Source organism: Acipenser ruthenus, chromosome 10 (assembly GCF_902713425.1).
Source record: "Acipenser ruthenus chromosome 10, fAciRut3.2 maternal haplotype, whole genome shotgun sequence".
Lineage (NCBI taxonomy): Eukaryota > Metazoa > Chordata > Actinopteri > Acipenseriformes > Acipenseridae > Acipenser > Acipenser ruthenus.
Window position 1 is genome coordinate 31,000,677 of NC_081198.1, and position 25,885 is coordinate 31,026,561.

Genomic DNA, 25,885 nt, shown 5'->3' on the forward strand with positions numbered 1-25,885 from the left:
CAAAACAGAGCCATTGTTATCAGAGGTGATGGCTTAGGTGTGGGGTGTAATGTTGTTCAGAAGTTTGAGGGTTAACTGTTATCCTTAGCTGATGTAATCACTGTCTGCTATAGACTGAAAAGCATTTTGTATTCAGTTAAATATATATCATCAGAATTCAATAATTTTCCTCTTCAGTTTGTAACAAAGCTGTAAATGTCAAAAATCTTCTGAGTAGGTGTCTTCAGCTATAATGAATTGGGCAAAGAATAGCGCTCTGCTGATAGGGGAATGGAAGAGCAGCAGGACTGGGAAAGGGTACAGGAGAAGGTAGAGTGCAGGCTACAGAGGTGGGATTGGCTCCTGCCTCAGCTCTCCTTCACAGGTAGGGTGTAAATCATTAATAATCTAATTGCATCCATGTTCTGGCAAAGACTGGTTTGTTGAACCCTTTGTTAAGGGTGCAGAGGATACTACTCATGGTTTCCTGGGACAGTGTGCACTGGGTTGAATAGGCTGTGCTGTATCTGCCGATTGGTGTGATCTAGACCCTGGAGTCAGTTGAATTTAGGTTTATGACTGACTCGAAGAAATTATTACTGGCTAATCTGACTAGGACTTTTTCAATTTAGATGTAATCTGACTGACGGCAGGGGCACATGGCAGTAACTCCGGGGTCTGATGTGTTCATGACATACTTTTCATGACTTCATAACATCTCTCTCTCTCTCTCTCTCTCTCTCTCTCTCTCTCTCTCTCTCTCTCTCTCTCTCTCTCTCTCTCTCTCTCTCTCTCTCTCTCTCGGAGGAGAGTGGCTCTGACAACCCCATGCTGGGTGTTTCGAGATGGAGTCAAGATGGAATTTATTCCCAGGTAGGCCCTGAACCTGTGACCTAGCCTTAGGTGGCAGCTTCATGTATGTACAGAATTCCAGCACTGTCCCATGAGGCCTGCTTAATAACAGCACTGTGAACATTTCAGGATGTTTTATTATTTCTTTGCCATGTTTACAATATACCTGATTTGCAAAGCTTTTTATGACATTTTAACTTACAAAACTAGAAATAAACACATCCAGCAATTACTTTAGGTGTTTCAGTCAGGAAAATCTTGCATTAAATAACCCCCTTTATTAAAATACAAAATATTATAGATTTCCAAATACATTGAACCCAAGCAATGGTTGAAAAATAAGTAAGGTAAAAATAGTAGAAGAACAGCCTCATCCTTTGGAGCATCCCAGCTGGGAGTGAGGTGGGGGTGAGGTGGGAGTGAGGGGTGAGGTGGGAGTGAGGTGGGGGTGAGGTGGGAGTAAGGTGGTTTGGGAGGAGGTGGTAATTAGAAAGCACGACAGGACTGAGTTTGCAAAGTAGGTTTATATACCTTATAGGTTGATGGAAACTTGCGGCAATTGGCTTGTAGGTTGACCAATGAAATGTACTAGGCACTTGTATTAATGATACTACAGATTTCCTGCCTGAAAACTTTGCAAGCTTTATATTATGTGACTGTACTGAAAATAATAATTTCCACTCAGTTAATAGTGCTGGATAATGCCTAAAAAACACAAACATAATGTATCATACATTGTTCAGATACAATATTATTCCATCATTTACTTTAACTTAAACAGTGGGCCCTATTTACAAAACTTTAGGAACTGTCTTAAGGAATGTTTTTCCAGATTAAAGACTGATTTGAAAAATGAGAATACACTTCTAACCTTCTCTAAAACAGTTGAAGCCAACATTAAAGCTTCTAAGAAATGGTAGCTTAACTTGGTTTTTTAATTACTGTGCAAGTAACAAATACACCACATTCACCATGGCCCTTATTAATACCAGTAGCGGCTGGTAGACGAAATTTTTGGGTCCGGGGAGGTGGGGTCCAGGGGGCCAACCTCAATGGTAGAAGCACTGTCCAGTGGATCTGTTTCTTGTTGGAATCGATACAAAAAGTTTGCTCTGCAATGTCTTATCGTGGTAAATTGTTTGATTACTTTATTATTTCAATTTAAGTTGTCCCTGAATTTTAATCAATCCCAAGTTCAAAGACCAAGAACAGGAAAAAATAAGACCTTAAATGGCAGTCAATTAAGACCAAAGGAAGAAAAAAAACCCACTGTAATTAACAATGAAGTAGTTTTTTTTTTATTATTATTATTTTCAGCAGATCATTTATATAGATCAGCTAATAAAAGATCAGCTACAAACAAACATTAAAAAGTTAAAAAAAAGTCTGATATATATGATATATTTAATAACTGATTACCCCAAAATGGCAGTAGTGAAGGTTAACAAATAAGACAAAAACCTTAATTTAAAGTTAGACGAAGTTAGACAAAGATAATTAAACTTTATGAATTTGATTTTAATATTAAACGTTTTCTGTCTTTCTGCAAACTAACACTATGCAAGAGCCGAAATCATGCCGCTCATATTTATAGCCTTTGTTGTCTTGGCACATGCGCGCTGATCGTCTGATCACCGTGTTTGCTAACCGGCTGCGCTCCATCCAGACATTTTTAAGACAATCATAGCCAGTCCTGGCTGACGGCTGGCTGCTACTGCGCATGTGCACGGGGGATTTGGGCGCTCGCATTTCTGAGCGAGCACAGCCTGGCTTCAGCCCATTAAACAGATGGGATGAACGGCATTGTTGATGTGCCAGTGTCACGTGAGAGAGGGAAATGAAACACACATCACGCTGAAGAAGGGCAGTGCAATTCATTAATAAAGAGACTGGGGGTTCGGCGAGCAAGCGAACAGTGTTAACTGGCCACCCCTGGTTAATACACCTCTGAAACTTGCCTTATAAAATACAGTTCAAGTGAAACTAGTTAGTTTCATTATTGCATGTAATCTTAAACATACCAGATTAGTGAAACATGTTCAGCAACCAGCTGTGTAAATGTGATTAAATAAAAATTTGTTTTATTTATAATCTTCAATAAAGTGCTGCTACATGGGTTTTTCATATTTGAATATTCTTCCAAAATGTGAACAATTATTCAAATAATCTTTCTATTGAAAAAAGTATAATTCGTACTCTATTGAAATAAGAAGATCTCTCAGGAGTAAAATAACCCTGGTACCCCATTAAATACCCATTAAGTAAAGGACAGAGTCACTTTACAGTAGAATGTGGGTTATTTATTTCAGGTGTCATTTACCTGTATGGTTGGTTTTCTTTGCATCTTTTTAATACCGTCATTTATAAATCTGTTTTACACACAGATATGAACATGGTCATTTTTACCACCATATACATTTCAAGCAGTGTTTGTTTGAATATGTATCAGCTCTACTTCAACATTGACCATCAAGGAATCAAAGTTAGTTAGCTTTACTAGGAAGAATATGTTTTACACTATTGAAAACTGAATAACTGAACTATGAATATAAGGATATGAATATTTTTGGGTGGCACTTAAAACACAACAAATACTGCTTTCTATTCACACTGCTCTCTATTCACACGGCTCTCTATTCACCTTCCCTCTGTATCATTTACTCCGGTGAGGATCTACTATACAGTGACCAGGCAGATGTTTTGTTTCCTTTGCCATCTTAAAAAACAGCTCGTGAATTGCTTTTAATAACCAAGTGACAAGCCAAGTAGAGTCCCGAGACTCTTGGGAATTCCATGTTTCCAATTTTAATGATTCCCATCAATATATGAATGAGAATTTTCATTTCTTTTTCTGACTGAATAGTTTTTAACTTAATTTGATGTGATCACTCATGACGGAGTGATTAACAGGAGGTTGCTCACCGGACCGTACATTCAGCAGGGATACTTCAGCACTGGCTTCTGCTGCCAGTAAAAGCAGTTTCATTTATTGGATCTGTTGTGAATATATCCCCAAATTATGTTAAAAAAAATAAAGAACCAAAATATATTTTATGATATTACACGGTACAATATTATTTCCTTCAAGTTTACAAACACACTGTTATCTAAACAGCTAACTGGTAACCAGTCCTGTTGTTTGCTATATACTGGTGCCCAGATAAAATAGAAAAAGCGCTACGCTGCCATTTTTCTTTGATATATAATGTACAGTACATTAAATAATTAAAGACACTTCAATTTGTATAGCTTTCTGGATTAGGAATGGACAGTTATAATTCTATTATCCCAAAAATATCTATTTAACAAATGTCCCCAAGCATTAGTTTGAATAATGTAGTATTTTTTTGTATTCTGACAGAAGAAATTTACAAATGCTAATTCATGTCTAGTTTGTGTATCTGAGGACAGGCTGGAGTGGAATGATTCTGCCTGCAAGATTAACAAACCGCTGTGGTAATTGGTACTGAGTCCCCTCTTCACTTCTATCAATAGTAAATGAGGGCTGATGAAGCGATTGTGAGAGCCATGGTCTATGCAGGGTAATAACAATAATGAGTAATGTCTGGTGACCTTGTCTGCAAACTCACTGCAAAATATGTGCAAATGTCTTGTTGGGCTTTGTATCGCTGGCTTCATGGAAATACATTTGAAAGCTTTTCCAATCTATTTAGTCTTCTACTAATTTAACAAAGTGTATATATATATATATATATATATATATATATATATATATATATATATATATATATATATATATATATATACGTATTACTTATTTACGACTTATCACTGATCTCATTATCCCAAAGATAGAAGACCTCATTTTTTTATGGTTTATAATAACAGTATTTCTCCATAGCGTCATTACCAGTAGATAATTGACCTTGTCTTTTGTTAGGTGCCCTCAGCTCAGGACCTGGAACTGTCAATATGGTGAATTATATAGAAGGCTGTAGAAATCTGAAGAAGTCTTGAGATTGGGAAATAGTAGCAAAGTTTATAAAATCCTGTAGATTCCCCTATCGATATGATACACTGAGGGGTGTCCTGTAAAAACCTGATTGACCTCATTTTACTTGATTCGCATCATATTACCATCACCAACTAATTTGTGAAAAATTTTAAAAAGATGTGTTAGGAAAACCTGATAAACTAACTTCTCACACTAATAAGCTTTGCAGATTGACCAAAAAAAAAAACTTCTAAAGGTAATCTTAAAAATATAGTTTGCATGGTAACAACTTTCAAGCAGTGAAGATCTTGTTTGTGACGTAACCTCGCGTAACTTCTATATGTAAAATTGCAAAAAATAAATAAATAAAAAAGATACTACCAAAATAGCTGGGCAAAAAGGTGAGATTGCATTTATTGCTGCATGTAAACCAAGTTATTTTGATCCACAGCTCCACTCCAGTTCCTGATAGATTTCAATTGTACTTGACCAGTCTGTTGTTTCCTCATCATTTGTTTACACAGAAAGGCTATTTCTGTTTCCCAAAGCTGAGGATATTGATTTATTATGGCAATGGAAGGAAATGAGAGAAGTAACATACAGAAGAACTGGAAAACCTTGTTCAGTGCAGTACCTGTCGCCAACACCACACATATAATTCCAGCTATTGCTTCTCTTATTGTTTATTTTACAACTGACGAATTTTAAACTCACATCAGTTCAATTGTCCACATTGTAGGTTCAGGTGGCATAAAATAGTGTTATCCCTCAAAGGTATTCAATCCAGCAAGATGAGGCTTGATTCCTTGTCTTTTTGGGTGTAATCCGTGTCAGTTGTATAAACAGATGATGTTCATTGGGCCTATAGCTGCTCTTTTTAATACCGTTGGGTCTTTAAGTTTGTTTTAAAATATTAATTGCAGATTTTAGCGATTGTACAAGAGTGTTCCATTATCAAAAAGTGGCTGCATTTTTCCAAATGTTACTCAAAGTCTGTGTTTCTGACTAAGTCTTGACATTCAGAGAAGTGGCTTGTTTAAAAGAAGTCTATATTTGGGGCTTTGTTTAAGGTCACATTGGCCCCCAGTTTCCAAAGATTTTACACCAAATGCAACCATTTCTTTACTGAAGGAGAATGTGATGTGATGAAATAATACATTTTGATGGTCATGCACTTCCATTTGCTACAATATGTAGTTCTGGTGCGAGCAATTTTGAAAATGTATTTTCATTTTAAAAAGTAGTGGATTATTACCTATTCACAGATCCCAAGATATTTTGTGAGAGTGGCTTCTGGTAAGACACTGCGCCTCAGTGAACTACTGTGATTATCTAGTTCTATGAAAAAGATGAATCTCCTGATTGGTGAATTCCTGGGCTATCGGTACTCTTGCTTGCAGACATGAGGTGATAAGCAGTCGAATAGAAAAGTGACAGTCAACCTCAGACCCTGGTAGTCAACTAATCGCATGTCACGTGATTGTTAAATGATTTCGAAGCGCGTGGTTTCAGATGGATGGAAGTACAGTTGTTATTGCCATTTTTGCGTATTGAAATAACTGTCAGTTATTTTATTTTATTTATTTATTTTTGTAATGTCATTTCCCTCTTAAAGAACAAGGAGCGTCAAACCCTTGCTATGTTTTCAATCATTATGAGGTGTTCTGGTTTCTGTTGCTCCAATATTGAGTTCTCATTTAACTCTACATCTGCATGTACCTGCTTTGAGTTTGTTTAGAGCAATGCCTCATTCCATTCAAACCTTGTGACAGTATAACCTTTCTGCTCTGTCAGCCCCCACCTCCTCTCTGTCTATATACATGTAGAGCAGGTGGGGATGGCGGAGTTGAAGGTCACTGTGGCAGAGCAGGGCTCTGCCCTTGTAAATATTGACAGGGATGGGGTTAAATTCTCCTCCCTGTCCAGGTTTTATGTGTCAGGTGGGAGTAATTAGTAATCAATTAATCAATTAGCACCCAGCCACCTGACATAAAAGGAGGCCTCAGCGCCTCAGTAGGGAGAGGTAACTGAGGATACAAGGGTGTTTTTCTTTGTGTGCTGTTTTTTGTTCATTTTTTATTTTTTTATTTTTTTCAAAAAAAAAAAAAAAACACTCACAAAAAAAATTCACTATTCACAAAGAAAAATCCTGCAGTACTGCTCTGAACCTCCTAGCGGAGCTATATCCCGCTTCTGACACCACATGTGACAGGATGGCGCAAGGGATGAGGCCCAGAGACAGACTGCAGTTCAAACAAAAGCCTTTTAATAAATAAAAGACACAAAATAAACAAGCACGAGGGCCAAATAAAAAAGTTCTTAAACAAAGACAATAAACACGAAGTAAAACTTACAAAAAATAAGGCTTTCAGGCTTAGCTTTGCCTTCACTGGATTGCAAAATGAACAAAAACAGCACACAAAGAAAAACTGAGGCGCTGAGGCCTCCTTTTATGTCAGGTGGCTGGGTGACACATAAAACCTGGACAGGGAGGAGAATTTAACCACATCCCTGCCAATATTTACAAGGGCAGAGCCCTGCTCTGCCACAGTCACATTGTCACATGATTTGAACGGAATGTGGAAGGCATTTTAGATTCTCTAGACAAGCTCAAAGACAGCCATATAAAGGGAGATTAAAAGAAAAATGACAATAATTCAATATTAGAACAACACAAGTTTCAAGTACTAAAGAAAAGAACTGCAGGCCATATTATTTTCGATAAATTGCATATTTTCAACTTTCAATTGAAAACAATTTTGTAATTTCCTGAAATTAACATTTTAAAGCCAGTACCTATAGTGGGTTGTCATTAAAACTCACATGATGCAGTATTGCCAAATGTCAAATATTGAACTTCTGTAATGCCCTTAATATTGTCTAATGCATGTAAGCCATAATGGTGGCTTAAATCATTAATAATAATAATAATAATAATAATAATAATAATAATAATAATAATAAATAAAATAACAGAATTGAATTTGACAAGGTTAAATAACTACCCTGAAGAGGTTATCAATGCCACTGAGATGGTTTTTTTGTCTGCACTGGCCACTTTGACAGGTGGGTATTTATTTATAGTCTGATAAATAGCTTGCCGCTGGTTGATTGCTGATTGCAGATTGAATTGATAAGCCGACTGTGAAAGCCAGTACTTTGCTTCATGTCTAATTAAGGGGCAGAGAGTCTGATTTTATGGTAAATATGAAACAATGATCATTGGGATTTATTTAACACAGTGGTTGCCAACCATTTCCTTGTTCCCTGAGTCGTTGATCAGAGGTTTTCCTTATGAACCACAATTGGGCATATGCACTGCAACTTATACAGTGTATTTGAAACTGGCATAACCTTTAGCATTGGTTATTTCTAGCATAATAAATATTTCATATTTCTCAAGGTCCCAGTGACATACATGGTAAAAGCTGTTTGTAGTAAAGGGTGAGGGAAAGTCTTGGCTTGGGACCCATTGGGAGTGCTGTAGCAACCACTATTAGTCCAAATATATGCTGTCACAAGTGGGCAATGTGTTGGATTCATGTGGATGCATAAAGTTGACAGATATTTCTCCCAACACATTTAACCAACAGTGTTGAATCATGTAAGTGTGGACCCAGCTTTTGATCTTTTAAATTACTTAATACATTAGTGTTTGAGCATTTTGAAGTTCTAATGTGTATTTTTAACACTGGAAGTAGGTGGGATTAAAACCAGAAGTTCCCTAAAAATCTATATTACTCAAACTCAGAAAAATCTGAATACTTGTTATTATATCAGTTACTCGGCATACTCCTACTCTTAGACCCCGTTCACACTTGCTATTTAAGGTGGCCCAGGGCTGCCTCAGGGCTGCCTTTTCTCATATGTGAACGCTCCAAAAAAGAAGACAGCAATCCGAGACCAAGGCCGGCCTTTACATATGTATGAACGCAAAGCAGACTAGGGCCAGCCTTTTCATATCACATGACCAATGTGGTTGCACAGCTCAGTAGACACTCCCATACTGTCACGTGTGTGAAAGATAAATGGAAAGGTGAATGCTCTGCTAGCCAAGACAGCAGTGGATCAATATTGAATTGTAATTATTTCTACATCATACAACTTTAATTATAAAAATATGAAACAAACAAACAAAAATCTAGCAGGTTAACGTTCAGGTTGTTTCTTTCACATCGCGCTGCAGTGCAATCATAATTATGCTTAACTTGTCACAATTACCTTTTCTCCCTGTTATTTACTAACTAAGCGATAAATATAAAAACTGCAGGATTGTGGATCTCAATAATGATCAATAATGCTGGTGACTTGGCATATTCAGCTACCATTGTTTATTTTGCTCATAACGATATACACAGCTACAGAAGTGTACGTCTTTACATTAAAATGCAGATCATTTCTTTGCTGCTTGCTTTTACACACACATCAAATACTGTTCACATCCTGAAATATTAAGATTGTTGATGCACCTTCTGAGGGTGAGACCCGCACTGTAATATTTCAATGCCTGTTATTGTGATTATTAATGTTAATGTTATTCTACTGGCGATAGTGGTTTATTATGTGTCGTGCATGTTGCTGAGCAAAGTGTATTTACTGGTAATGTTTAGGGACTAGAGAATAATAATTGAAATGATAATAATAACGAGTAAACAATAGAATAGTTTAACGATCGTGTTTGTAAACAAAGACAGTATTCATGCGGGTTAAACAAATACGTATAAATGAGAAAAAACATGTGGAATGTATTTAACAATATTTAATGCCGTGTCTTTCCTTAGGAGGGAGCAGACGTACTAGTATTAGGTGGTCAGTTGTGAGCTTGTCTTGTGAATGTCAGTCAATCATGGGGTTTCCATGCGGGGCAATTTACACGTGGAATGGCGATGCGCGTGCATGTTTGGGAGAATTACTCATGTAAATCAGATTTGGGGTCGAAAAAAACGGCCAAAGAGAAGGATAGGGTAAATCTCATTTACTCATGTAAATGACAAAAAATACGGGAAAATCCACGGTTTCGCATGGAAACCCGCATTTCACCTGTAAATGTGAATGAGCTTGTTTACCCTTAAGTGACATCACTATAAATATTGCAAGGGAGCAGGTCAGTTGTTACTGTGGATTCCAAGACGGCAGAAAGTATGTGGCTGATGGGAGGTTTTATGGTTAGCAGTGGTGTAGTTCACCTTAACGATAATGCCTGTCATGTTGTATATCTCTTGTGGGTTTACAGTTCTGTATAAAACCACTTACCATGAACTGCGTTATGCCCTTGTTATAGTATTAAAGCAGCTGTTTGAGAATACCCTTGCTGTAAAAACTACGCTAAAGTTAAACACGAAGAGCAAGTGAGCTGCTTAAATGTCTAACTGAATTAATTCCTGTCCTTTTTTTGATCCCAGCTATGTCCGAAGACAACGCGTGCCCGCCTTCTACATTAATAAATATAGGATGTCATGAGCCAGCTCGATCGCCCAAAACAACATATATACCAACAAGTTGTTGATGCCCTGTGGCAAAGTGGTAATTAGTAGAGCAAGTGAAGTGCAGGTGCAGTAATCCAACAAGAAAAGACAGACAACAAAGTATGGGTGAAATGGTTTCTGTTTTATTTGTAATCCAAATAGTCTGTATTGCGCAGGGAATAATTATGGGTTGCAGTCCCATAAACAATACTAAACAATAGTCCAGTACAAACACACACAAGATACAAACACCGTCACCAGTCCAAAGTGCATGCTGTAGTGCTCGCTGTGAAGTATTATTTATCCATGATACAATGTGCAGGGTTGTCCAGGTTTAGTGCTGGCCATGGGCGACAGCTCCGGATCGTGTTAGCCGTGTAGTCTTAATAAACAAACAAACAGTAAGGCCATCCAGTCCAGGGTACTGTGTTTCCTTTACTCTGTGCCCTCACAGGTCGGGAAGGAGCTCTAACACCAAGAATCATTCAATCTCTATCACATGCCTGCTCAGAACTGACCAAATAAGATTGCAAATGAACGTATTGATTGTTTTTTATTTATTTGCATCATTAATATTTAACACAACAGTAAATCCAACACAATTTAAAATAAATGAGAGAATCTCTGACAGCACGAGCCTCCTCAATTGCTGCTGTCCAACTGAAACTGGTGGCTGAGGTAACCTTCACAGTTAGTTTATAATAAGCGGGTTTGGGCTTGTTTTTTGATAGTCGCAGGTTGTAATTTGCATAAACACCCATACTCTAACATGGGTTGCGCTTGTTTTGGGCTTGTTTTGAAAGGCAGTGCCGCTTTTTTTTCTCTCGAGACAGGCAGCCACTGATTCCTGAACACCTCATTTTGTTGTTGACAAGAGTTTGTGCAGGATACAGCAGGCAGTGGCAATTTTGGGAATGAACTAATGCTGCACTTCAGTCCGTTTCATCAGTATCTGCCACCTCCCTTTCAAGTGCCCACTACCCGTATTTGCCCAAGCGTGGTGTTGAATGCTTCCTCAGTAGCTGTCAGCCGTCCAGACGGGTAGAGTTTCTAAGCCAGGGTAGTATACGCAGCATCACCTGATCCCATATATGCTGTATTGCCTGAATGAAAGGGAAATATATATAACGTCTCCGCCGGTTTTCATCCATGGTGATCTGCAATCCCTGTTGGTCAGTTTAATTAATGAGTCGTAAGATAAATTAGTTGAAACAGTATTCACTACTAACGACATGACACCCCACTAATGACATTTGAAAAACAATTTCGGCAAGAGCAGTAAAACACGTTATTAACCAACCAGGCACAGGGTATTTAGCTTTATTACAGCAGCTTAGATTCACTCGTGTACCAGTTCTCTGCGCATGGAAACCACATTTTCACAACATTTCACTAGTAATCTTCAAAAACAGCACGAGAACTTTATGCATAGCTAATTTACATATCAACCCCCACCTTTCCCATTTTTCTCAAGCTAAAAAAAAAACATGCATGGAAACTCCACCAATGATAGTCATTTGCAATCTGTGAAGTATCTGTTACGAAAATAAATACTAGCAAGTTGCTCTTTCCCACGTTTTAAATACCTCTGTGTTTTTGAGAGAATAATGTGATTGCGGGTGGGGGTAAGCTCGGACCGTCACCCTGTTACACACCATAACATTACGTCAAAATAGTCAATAATATATGTTTTTTTAATATATAAAATTGCTACTGTGCTGCATTGAAAAAAATATATATTAATAAGAAACATCTGCTACAAATCAAGTATTACTCTATATCCCTGTAGCTCTACCATTCTGAGTGCAGGATATCGTTCCATTACAAAAAAAAGGCAATTTGCCACATTTTAGGCCTGCTTAAACTGCAGATGTGAACAGGGTTGCGGACATACATACAGTATGTGGCGGCCCTGAGGCAGCCCTGGGCCAGCACAGTAGTGTGAACAGGGTCTTATTTGATCTTTTTTCCAAGGAAAAAGACTACCCTCAAAGCAGTGCTAACCATATCTTCTTATAACCCTAATAAACCTACTGGTCCATTTTATTTCAGTACATTTTCAATTAAACACTACTGATAGAAAAAAAATATATTGTTGCTTCCTGGTATCGATTTTCACAGCTGCAAGCTCAGATGGTCTTTTTGCAGCTAGACCACTGGACAGAAATCAACAGATAGCACTGGAAGTACCAGGAAACAACATACAATGTTATTTCTATTTGTATTTGAAATATCCCATGTCCAAAAATAAGGATAAAAAGCAAAGAACCAAAAGATATTAAATACAAAATGGATTTTAAAGCCTTGGTTAGCAGTTGGAACTTGATATTTTAGACGTCTGCTGGTACAGTTTGAAGATCGGGTTTATGTATTTAAAACTGTAATGAGATAAACTGGCCGTCCACCTTTCTTTCATTAAATAACAAAAATAAAATAAACAATATTACGGATTAAAAAAAATAAACAATAGTACGGATTAAAAGGATGGGATCTAAATGTACAACTGTTGCTGCTCATGCAGAATCTGGAATGTGGAACATAGAAAAGACTGTATTGGTAGGGACTACTTTTCTCTTTTTCTGTTTGAGGTAAGTATTCAGAGAGGGTCTATTGATTGAGATGCACAGTGATTCCAGTGATAGGAAAGGTCAGGGTGTCTCCAGTGACCTGCTGATTGTGTGCTTCATGTGTAACAGTCTCCCCATGGACTCATCGTCTGACTCTGCTCAGCAGTGAGTGTCAACCACATTGCTAGCTCTCCACTCAATAACCTTTAGAAAAAGACAAGTGTTTCAGATGAAATGGGTAAGTATAGGTTTAAATAATGGCTCCTTCCATTTCATCCTGGACTGTGTTACATTCATTCGCAAGAAACAATAACGCAGAATATCTTCTGTTTTTAACTGACCAAATTAAAACCACTTCCGTCTACTTATGAGCCCCTAAATAAATATCTGAATTGTTTATTTACTTATATACCAGTCGGTTTTGTTTTTATGAAGGATTCTACACATAGTACAGTGTTCTGTAGCCTTTATGAATGCCTTACAAATGGAATTCAAATTAAAATAAAATTCTTTCAACATCGTTTTTACATGTACTGAAAATAAAACAAATATCAAATAATTATATTATTTTCCATACAATGGTGATCTGGAAAGAATTGGTTGCTGTTTGTATGTTAAGGTTTCTTTGAATTCTTGAGTTTCCTACAAATCTGCAGTTTTGGTCTGTGACAAGGACGGCTGTTGTGGTGACGTCAGACCTGAAAGACGACAGTACTGAGGGTGAAATGCGCTTATCCGGGTTTATTGTAAAATTAAAAATAAAAAGGTTGAACAAACCAAAAACACTCAAAACAAACAGCGCAATGGCCAAAACAAATAGACAGACGAAAGCAGCAGTGTGGAGTAGTGGTTAGGGCTCTGGACTCTTGACCAGAGGGTCATGGGTTCAATCCCCGGTGGGGGACACTGCTGTTGTACCCTTGAGCAAGGTACTTTACCTAGATTGCTCCAGTAAAAACCCAACTGTATAAAAGGGTAATTGTATGTAAATATAATGTGATATCTGTATAATGTGAAATATTGTATAATGTGATATCTTGTAACAATTGTAAGTCGCCCTGGATAAGGGTGTCTGCTAAGAAATAAATAATAATAATAATAATAATAATAATAATAAACCAAACCAAACAAGTACCGTGCTGGAGCTTCCAACACGAATAGCAATTGTTATTCTTTTATATTTTTATTCTTTCTCCTCTATCTCTCTCCCGTTCTCCACTCTCGAACACACAGTGAGTGAAACGTGCACCTATATATACAGTTGTGCTGGGATTCAATTACTAATTCATTATTCACTTGAATCCCAGCACGTGAACTAATTCATGCTCACATACTAATACACATTTTATCTGCACGGGAAGTGGTTGTGCAATCCCCGTGCCTAAATACAACTATATAATTTAAATCACTTGTGCTACATAGTCCCATTATATCCCGTGCACCAATTAACATTAACACGCCACACGCAACATAAAACACAAAATACACACAGGGGCGGGGGCACCCGTCACATGGATGAATTGTATAATGAATTGATACAAATAGTAAGGAAAGCCATACAAATGTTTTAAATACTGTTAATGAAAGGTGAGTTTCTTAAACTAATGGTTTTCTATGTAATGGCTAGAAATACTATCAATAGAAATACCAGTATAAGAAAACTGTGCCTTTAGGTCTGAATATTTATTTAGATTCCTAGGGGCATGTTTTACATACATGACATACTGTAGGGCAGGGGCTCTCAACATTTTTGCTTCTGAGGCCCACCCCCAGCTATAAAAATATTGTCTGAATATACCCGAGAATGTGTTACGTAACCTGGGAATGCGTTCATTTCTGCGCATGCTTATGACATGCTGAAGCAAATAGGTTTCAGCATGTCATAAGCATGCAGGGAAAATAGCACATTCTCTGGTTTATTTTTGGAGGACCCCTTGAAACCTCCTCAAGGCCCCTTAGGGGACTGCAGACCTCCAGTTGATAACCCCTGCTGTAGGAGAAACTCACAGGGAGATTCTAGTGACCTTTTCAATGCCAATGTAATGCAATAGGCAGCCCGGCTCCTGTGACACAACACATTTCACATCAGTCTTCGATTTTACATTTCTGTTTTATAAAGCACGGGAGTTCATAAAATGGGAATTTTCCCTACAAGTGAACAAATGAAATGTTTACTGTGGAAGTTGTTTCACCTTTCATGGAACTACCATAGGGGGTATAGTTGAAGAAATGAAATTGTCTATTGCCACATTCTTATTTGTTCCATGTGTTCTGAATGCTATGTAGGCCCACTTGTGCAATGTCACTCTTTTTAAGATAATTTCTCCTGCTTTGTCTCAACAATATCATCTTTGAATATGTATCTCATAATGCTGAACATAATACTAAACACTGAAGTTGTTTAAAGATGGAACTCACATAAAAAATGGATGAAAAGTTGGGATGCATCGAATCCAAGTTTTTGCTATTCGGCGAATACCGAATCCATCGGCCGAATACCGAATCTACAAAAACTGTCAAGAAAACTGCTGAATGAAAACCAGACTGGCAGCTACTAACAAGCGATGCGCACAATCTACTGTTTTGAGGCTTTTAGTTCATAGCATTTTTATTACCGAATGGAAATATATCCATGAATAAGATTCCAGTTTGAAACTTACATAATTTACCGCTAGCCCCCTCCCCCTCAAAATACAGAACTGTTTACCTTTACAAGAAAGGAGAGCTGCATCTTTGCCATAACCCACTATTTTCTTTAATGACGTTTCAACCTGTCACCTGATCTGAGAGCTATGAGGAAAAAATTACCTTGAGTAGTGACCTGAATCTCCCTGCGAAATAAAACCCACGTTGATTTAAATGCACCGTGTGTGTAACATGTATCAAGTAGGCTACGAAATAGTTTAAAAATTATTTTAATAAAACACAGCAGTTCCCAAATGGTTTAACTTGTATTGGCACATTACAGTAAAGTAAAATTTTATTTACTAAAGCATATTGTTCAACAACGTCTTGCACATCTGACAGTTGTAAAGTTACAAAAAATATATATTTCTGTGCACCAAGGTTTTTTTTTTTTTTAATTTTTTTTTCTCTCCGTATGATCTCTAGAACACGTCTCAAACAAAGCAACAAAGCACAAACTTCTACAACAGTTTGCCATTACCTTATATTACAGGTTTACTGCATAACTTTACTCCATGAAAAGTGTGATGTGAATGTGCTATTGCATACGGGGGTATGTTTGCATTCACAGCTGCGTGACATGTTTAGTACGTGCACCACCAGTAATTTAAAGAGCTGAGAGGTGCGACAGAGTTCATCACACATGTTCTTGTTATTAAATACAACAGTTACGTTCAATACCGGATTTGTGTCTTTTATTTAAATAAGAACTGCACACATTGGAGGGATGTATTAAAATGGATGTGTGTCTGGGTGGATATAGGACCGATATAGGCTGAATCCGAACCCTGCTCAAAAAGTAGGTATTCGGGCCGAATCCAAAACCGAATCCTGGATTCGGTGCATCCTTAATGAAAAGTAGTAACACGATTGCACAAGTGAGCCTATATAGGATTCTATAGACATGGAAAAAATAAGTGAAAAAATGTACCCTATGATAATTCCATTAAAGATGAAACAACTTGGCCATCACTTGTAGGCAAAAACCCTGTCAGATAGACCCTTGTCCTTTACAACTAATAGCATTACAATACACAAATCAAAACATATATCTGGAGAGAGGAAGGGTAGTGATTTTTTCACACCTGTGAGGATGGCCCGAATAATCAACACACTTCTAAAGGGGGGTTATTTAGGAGATGGTGGGGGGCCTTACCTAAATGAAGCAGCTGACATTGAAAAATTGCTTGTACCTTATGCAAAGCTCCACATCAGCTTTGGAATCCAATCTAATTTTGGAACAGTGTGATTTGCCCTGTCATTTTGTCATTGGCCATGCTACCAGCAGATGAGAGAAGCATTTAAGGGAATCTAGTGTATGTTGTGTTTTCATGCAGGTGCTTGGGTACACTTTGAAATGCTTAACTGTTTAGTACAGAAAGAGCAGCTGGTATTTCAACATCTGATAAAAAAAAAACCCTAAATTAGATCCGGTAATAAATAAGCATTGAGTGTTGAATACAGACAAAAATTATTCAACACAATGTTTGTATAACAGTATATATCAGTATACATCATGGAAAGATGCCTGTAATTCTTTTCAGACTAGAGCTTACTATAAGGACACACAATCAACTTCCTGAACCCAGAACATGACTTTATAAGTAGGCAGTCAGAATACGAGCATTGGGTCTACAGTTCAGTATAGCTCAACAGTTTAGAATGCAGACAGACCACTTGGAACAAACAGTAACAGGTACATTCCAGCTGGGTGTTCCCTAAAAAACATCAGGAAGGATCGTAACCTTCCCAGTGGGCAGAACAAGGCCTGTTCCCCAGAACAGAATAGGGGTGAACATTTATCCTCTTTTTAACACTTTGACCCATTTTGCATTTAAAATGTCCATTACTCTTCAGTTGTAAATCATATGTCCATTTTTGACTTTTCCTAAATATATGAATTAAATATCCCGACGGCGTTTGATAGCCAGAATCGCAAAAATTATAAAGTTATAAACAGTTCTACCTAGAACCGCCACATAGGTCAATGTGACCCAGGCATTACAATACATGTCTTTTTTAATATAAAGTAAGATATTCTATTTTTTTTTTGTAAATGCAACAAACAAGAAACGCCCCCTCTTCCTAGCACACGTGTTTTTTCTTTATTTCAAGCCTTTCTTTGTAGACTGACTACGAGACAGAGATTGCTATGATTGTGGATTTGTCAAGATGCCAGCTCAGTGAAAGCCTAGTTGCTTATTTTTCAATGTACCTGGGAGACATCAATCCTTCGTTTTGTTCCATAAATGCAACTGGGAATATATCAGAAGGAAATATTTAATCTTGAAAGTAGTCACTTCAATTGGAATACGGCGAGCTGCACTCAGATGCACACAGTGAACTGAAATGACAGGTAGGATAACAACTTATATGAAACGTATGTTATATATTCTTTTTTTCATATTACCTTTAGAAAAAAATGGTTTTACAGGTCTCTATGTACCAGTTTACACGTGTTTACACAATAGTGTTCAATGGAACTGCGTCTGTGTTTACAACACAGCTCCTGGATAGAGTACAATGCAGCCGTCATACCGTAAGTAGTGTTATATTGTCTTTTTATGTAGTATTAGAAACAATGATTTCGGTTTTATAGTTTTGTGTGTACATATACCCGTTTACACCTGTACATGGGTATATGTACATGCCTGTTTCTTCATATTTTGTATTTTATTATATTTTTTCACTGTTTATAGTCGTGCTGTATATACGCTCATTTTAAAAATAAAACCTTTTAGTTAAATTTTCCATTTAAATATGGTGTTTCTGTGATGCAAATGTTAGATATGATGTTCATGAATAAAACTTTTCAGTTGTGTCCGATAGTATGTCTTTCATTTTCATAACGAAGCAGTTTAAAAATGTATGGGTCAAAGTGACCCACATGGCGGTTCTAGGTAGTTTGAAAATCTGGCAGTTCTACTGTTAACAGTTTTTTTCATCAAAATCAGGGGCAAGCACGTTTTGCCCTAGTGTTAAAGGTTTACCGCCAGTTTAACTGGATATAAACAGTTTCAAGAATTGAAACAAATCAGGGGCTTTACAATGAGCAGTCTGTGGAGTTTTAGCTGCTTGCTGTTCTTGTTGTAGAAACAGGAAGGTTGTGTTGCTGATCTAAACAGAACCCCACACGACAAGAAATAGCATGTGAGCTCTTGTGTAATTACATTTAGATTTCTGTCACAGCTCTTATAAAATGTTACCTCTGAACATTTCACAGTGTAATTTAGCAGTTTTCCAATCCTAATCATACAGTAATGTAGATTTCTACTATTAAAGATGAATTTGTGGAGGGCAGTCTATAGAGGTGTAATACACATCCCTAGAACATCCCTTATAAAAGTTTCCCACAGTATTTTTGCAGTTTTACCATGCTTTTGGTGTGCACCTTAAATATATAGTAGACACTCTTTCACCACACCGACAAAACAAAATGTAATAATAAGTTTTGGGGTCTAAATACACCAGCATTATAACTAGGGCTTCTGTTTTTCGGGTTTTATTAATTGTATTTTTCGGTGCTTATTTTTAGCTATTTTCGAGTTTTATGTAAATCGTTTTTTTCGGGGCTTTCGTTTTTGATATACTGTATGACATTAGTGTTTTCGGTTACTTTCCAAAATGCTTGAGCGTTTTTTTTTCTGTCAAAATATGTATAGTAGTAACTCGACAGTACTTGCACACTTAAGTTGTACCTTCTTTCCATGCTGTCTTCCACAACGAAATCCCTATGGTCATGAGCACATTCTTCTGGGGTTTTTGTGTGTAGGCATTGTCACCGCGGCCGAGTGACTGGGTTTGGCTTGCCAAAAAGGATGATAAAAACACCAGAATTAAATTGCAAAAAAAACCCCGATTTATTTATAGGAAACAAAAGAAAAACTAGAGAAAGAAATATGCCACGAGTCTCTCCAGCATCCACCTTCAAGGTTAGAGCCCCACCCTGAGCATTCCAAGGCCCTTATATATAGAATAAATTTCGCATAAGGCAACTCTCATTTAAAGATACAGCTCTCATTTTTAAAAAATAAAAATAAATACAGATGCAAAAATGCTTCATTAGCATCAGCAAAAAATATTTTGGCCAGATTCACACACATAAGGTTAACCATACACATACAGCTCTGGAAAAAATTAAGAGACCACTGCAAAATTATCATTTTCTCTGGTTTTACTATTTATAGGTATGTGTTTGGGTAAAATGAACATTTTTGTATTATTCTATAAACTACTGACAACATTTCTCCCAAATTCCAAATAAAAATATTGTCATTTAGAGCATTTATTTGCAGAAAATGACAACTGGTCAAAATAACAAAAAAGATGCAGTGTTGTCAGACCTCGAATAATGCAAAGAAAATAAGTTCATATTCATTTTTAAACAACACAATACTAATGTTTTAACTTAGGAAGAGTTCAGTAATCAATATTTGGTGGAACAACCCTGATTTTCAAGCACAGCTTTCATGCGTCTTGGCATGCTCTCCACCAGTCTTTCACATTGATGTTGGGTGACTTTATGCCACTCCTGGCGCAAAAATTCAAGCAGCTCGGCTTTGTTTGATGGCTTGTGACCATCCATCTTCCTCTTGATCACATTCCAGAAGTTTTCAATGGGGTTCAGGTCTGGAGATTGGGCTGGCCATGATAGGGTCTTGATCTGGTGGTCCTCCTTGATTGACCTGGCTGTGTGGCATGGAGCATTGTCCTGCTGGAAAAACCAATCCTCAGAGTTGGGGAACATTGTCAGAGCAGAAGGAAGCAAGTTTTCTTCCAGGACAACCTTGTACTTGGCTTGATTCATGCGTCCTTCACAAAGACAAATCTGCCCGATTCCAGCCTTGCTGAAGCACCCCCAGATCATCACCGATCCTCCACCACATTTCACAGTGGGTGTGAGACACTGTGGCTTGTAGGCCTCTCCAGGTCTCCATCTAACCATTAGACGACCAGGTGTTGGGCAAAGCTGAAAATTGGACTCATCAGAGAAGATGACCTTACTCCAGTCCTCTACGGTCCAATCCTTATGGTCTTTTGCAAACCTCAGCCTGGCTCTTCTTTGCTTCTCATTGATGAAGGGCTTTTTTCTAGCTTTACACGACTTCAGCCATGTTGAGGCCTGGGGAACCTCTCGATATGCAAAAAGAAGATATGGCAGCATCCTGTCCCACTCTTTAGGCTATGACTACATATTTCTTTAACATGCGGTTTAGGGTCTGATTCATTCTTTCAACCAATCCATCTGTTTGAAGATGATAGGGGCTGGTTCTCATTGCAGTGATACCCAGGAGGTGATATAACTCCTTTAACAAAGAAGATTAAATTTAGTGCCCTGATCAGTCAGTATTTCTTTGGGTATTCCCACACGACTGAACAATTTGACTAACTCGTCTGCAATTCTTTTAGCTGTAGCACTTCTTTGAGGTACTGCTTCTGGATCCCTGGTCATGTAATCGCTTATTACCAAAATATACTTGTTACCCTTGGAGCTGCATATTAATGGACCCACAATAGCCATAGCAATCCTCTCAAAAGGCGTGTCTACAACTGGAATGGAGATCAATTTGTGTCTGTTTCTGAGCAGATCAGGCGCAACCAATTGACATTCTGGACAGGACTGACAATACTCTGCCACATCCTGATGGACGTTTGGCCAAAAGAATCTTTGTAAAATTTTTGCCAATGTTTTGTCTCTCCCCATGTGACCGGCTAGGGGAATTTGGTGGGCAACCTTCAAAATTGTCCTTTCTAAAAGGCTTTGGGACCAAAAGCTGTTTTACCCTTTTCCCAGTTTTGGGATGTTCACAATGTCTATACAATATCTCATGTTGTACCATGTAAAAAGGGAATTTAACATTTTCAACATCACCATCACACAGACCCTTGTACAGACTTGTTAGTGTAGTGTCCTCTCTTTGATGCTTAGCAATGTCTACCTTTTTCATTTCATGTCTTAATGGTAATCCTGCGGATCTCAACCTTTTAGCCCTTTTCTTTTCTCCCTTTGTGAGATGTTGTTTCCCACCTCCCTCAAAGATATCTGGAGAAAAGGGAAAAAGTTCATCCTCTTCCAGGTCTGAGTCTTTACATGCACGAGACTGACTGCGTGTGACAACTGAAACAACAGAAGGTCTTGCCTGAGGATTATTCAGCAAGTCAGTGAAGATGGGAATGTCTTGACCCAGTATTACTGGGTAGGGTAAGTTTTTAACCAACCCCACTTTCATCTGTAACTCCTGCTCATTAATTTTCATCTTTACATTTGTCAGGATATTCCCTAGTATCCCCATGGACACAAGTGATAGGGGTGACCCCTACTGGTTTTCTGTTCCTGAGCAGGTTAGTTTTAACCAAAGTCTGGTGACTTCCAGAGTCTACTAAGCCTTCTATCGATTTTCTGTCTACTGTCACAGTTTTAAACATAAAGTTCCCTGCCAATAAGGACAGGTCATCTGGTTTCCCTTTAAAAGAAGTCTGGTTCTTTGGGCAAAAACAGTACAAGTGTCCAAATTTACCACAATTATAACACAGTCTCTCATGAGTCCCCTCTTCCCGTACCCTCTGACCAACTACTTTTCTTTCCGAAAAAACTGTATTTTGGATGGGTCTCACCAGAGGTCGCCGTCGATCCGATTCCTTCCAAGCCAAAGTGTAGTCCTCTGCTAGAGAGATGGCTTTCTCCAAGGTCTCGGGACGGTGCTCTTTAACCCAGGTCTGTAAGTCATCGGGAAGGATTGTCAAAAACTGCTCCAAGACGAGGTTCTCCGTTATCTGCACTGTAGTCCGAGTTTCAGGTTTGATCCATTTATTGAACAGCTCCTTCAGATGATTGCAAATCTCTCAAGGACCCTCTGCATCTCTGTAGCGGAATTTGCGGAACCTCTGCCGATATGTTTCAGAGTTAATATATCTTTTCAATATGGTATCCTTTACTTTGGCATAGTCTTTGGCATCTTGAATGTCCATTCCACTGTAGGCTTTCTGGGCCTTCCCTGTTAGGTTTGGTGCAAGCTGCAACACCCACTGTTCCTGTGGCCACTGACATGACTGTGCCACTCTCTCAAAAGTAGTCAAATATGCCTCAATGTCATCATCTGGCATCAGCCTAACCAGCTTGGGATCCTTCCAGACCAGAGCTTGGCGAGGTTCTGCTTCTTTCAGAACCTTCAGCATGTCTGTCTAATCTTGGCGCTGCTGTTCTTCTCTCTGAAGCTGCTCCTCACGCAGTTTCAGCTCTCGGAACTGCTGTTCTTCACGGAACCTCTGGAATTCCTCCACCCGTCGTTTCTCGTCTTTTTTTCAGTCTCCACCTGCTGAACAGCCAGCCATTTTAACAGTGACCCTATATCTTCTGGTGGGCCACCTGACAGTTCAGCTGCTGGTTCAGATACTGTGGTTGCTGGTAAATGAGTCTTTTGGGATCTGGTCTGGACTTGCAAGGTAGGAGTTGTTTTGGGTCTGGCACCTGTTGTAGCTCCCCGTGCTCCCTCCGCCATCTTATCCTCATCTGCCATCCGTTTAAGATGCTGTACCACTTTACTCCAGCAGTCTTCTTTCTTTTGGGGTGTTTGAAGTCTGGTTGATATTTTTTCCACCGTCTTTTTCGTTTTTGGACTTAGTCTCCATTCTCTCATCTTATGCATTCTGGTAAATCATGGTGTTCATGTTTGCAACACCCAAGCCGCAAAATCCCACTTTTACCACCATATGTCACCACGGCCGAGTGACTGGGTTTGGCTTGCCAAAAAGGATGATAAAAACACCAGAATTAAATTGCAAAAAAAACCAATTTATTTATAGGAAACAAAAGAAAAACTAGAGAAAGAACTATGCCACGAGTCTCTCCAGCATCCACCTTCAAGGTTAGAGCTCCACCCTGAGCATTCCAAGGCCCTTATATATAGAATACATTTCCCATAAGGCAACTCTCATTTAAAGATACAGCTCTCATTTTTTAAAAATAAAAATAAATACAGATGCAAAAATGCTTCATTAGCATCATCAAAAAATATTTTGGCCAGATTCACACACATAAGGTTAACCATACACATATATAAGACAACAACATAAAGAAAAGTGCACTTTTAAATATTAGCTATGACCTTTAACCTCTAAAGTCAGCAACCATTTTGTTTCTGCTGATGTGGCATTATCAGCCATCTTTATATGCTGAGGTATCACTGGCGGCCATCTTTTATACACTGCTGACCAGCTACTACCAGCAACAAGGATTTTTGCACACAGGTATGAATAATACGAACTTGGGTTTTTAAATTATATTTTCTCTTTGCTTATGTTGTTCTCCAAGAATGGGGATACACTGCAGTGATTTGGGGGAAATGGTATGTCAGAATTCATTACACAAGCACACACACATTCATACATGAAGGGAAGTAGGAAAGGTTCTTGGAGTCAACAAAAATACCTTGTACAAAAATAAATTAAAAAGCCACTCTGTCACAGGCATGTTTGTACATTTCGCAACAATTCTGTTTTAAATCCTCCGTATCTTAACTGTAATACAGCTTGAAATCCCGCTGCCAAGCCTCCATCCTGATTGTAATCTCGTTTTAAATCTCGCAAGCGTAGTCTCCAATAGAAGTGTAGGAATGTGCTTTCATTCAGTAGTTGGGGTGGGTTTAAAGTGTTGAGAACAAATCAATGATAGATGCAAGTCAGGAAGGCGGGACCGATTTAATTTTTTTTTGTATCGGGGGTGTTTTTCAGGCTTTATCGGTTAAAACCGAAATCAGAAGCCTTAATTATAACTCTACGTCTTATTATGGTGACGCCACTGCTTGTCACACTTTATAGAATTAGTCATCAGAATTTGGGTTGTAAACTGATCAGCCACACCAGACCTTATTATATAATTGAAATCTATTGTGGCATCAACATAGCAATCAACCTGGGAGCAGAAAATCTTTCAAATAATTTCCAACAGCTGCCCCTGATGTGATAGGATTATAAGATAATGCAGTGCTGTGTTTATCAGCAGGGGTTCTGCTAACATCCACACAGAGATTAGATATGCAGGGCTCCCTGTGAGTGACAGCTGTGTCATCGCAATGACCTGAAATAACTGATTCACCGCACAGTGCCAAAGTTCATCCCACACAGTTCATTGTTATTGAGATTGTTTTTTGGTGGTATGTTATGTATTTCAGTAAGCATAGCAGAGTGTAATATAATGAAAGCATGGCATAGTGAAAGCATTGTAAAGCACAGGAAAGCACTGTAAAGGCCAGAGAGGTAGGGTAAAGTACATAGAAAAACATGGCAAACCATTGTAAACTATGATAAATGCATAGTATAACCATGGGAAACACATTTACTGTGTTGACTATGAGTTCAGGAGCTGCTCTTCGGTTGTAGTTGCCTGCCACAGATACATGGAACATAGGCTTGACTAGCCAAATAGACTCCAGTGCCATCTAGTGCACAGCAGTGTATTGCAAGCAAAACTAAACTTGTTTTCAAAGTGGTTGATCACTAGATGGCGCTGGCTCTTACTTCTATACACTTTGGCTGATCAAGTCTGTGTTATACATGTGTGTGTATGTGTGTATATATAAATAAATATATAAGGCAACTAGAACTAAAGAACCGCTCCTGAACTCAAGTAATTGCAGTTAAAGCCACTCAGAATAACTGCAAACATCATAAAAAGGGGACAGAAAAAATAAGAAGCTACTTACCTTTTAAATGAAATGAATGAACAAATCAATGCCATATTAAATTTCATTTCAACACCTTACAGTCAAGTAGGGTTAATGCCCATTTATAACTGTGGCAAAGTGGTTGCAGTGTACAGATGCACCATCAGAAGGAGAGGAGCAGGAGCTGCCTCTGCCTCTACCATCACCACTCTGCCAACCCTGCCACAGGTTATGATCAGGAAATAAGGAAGTTGGTAGCCTATGACAGGTGCTATGCTTTATCTTTAAAATGCAGAAATTGTATAATGTCCATAATTGTCCTTCATTATTTATGGAGGGATTTTTTTTAATACTAGGTAATGTGGTAATAGTTTATTATTAAGATCAGTTTATGTGCATATACAGACATCTTGAGGTACAGGACTGAATTGCAGATTGTGCATTTTTACTCTTTTCCAACAATATTTAATACGCAGACAAAGTTTTTCTCTTTATTTTGTTTAATTTCATCCTCAGAATGTATCTTTTTTTTACACAACCCTAACACAATTCCAGTGAACGACTGTTTGATAAGGATGAATAGCTCAAGACTATAGAAGTCCCAAACATCAGGTGAAAGGAGATTTACCTTTAAATATTATTCTGCCAGTGCCTAGATTGGTAGCTCGCTAACATGCACTCTCAAGTTCCTGGGTGTAAAGAGGTGTTTAGTCGTGGGAT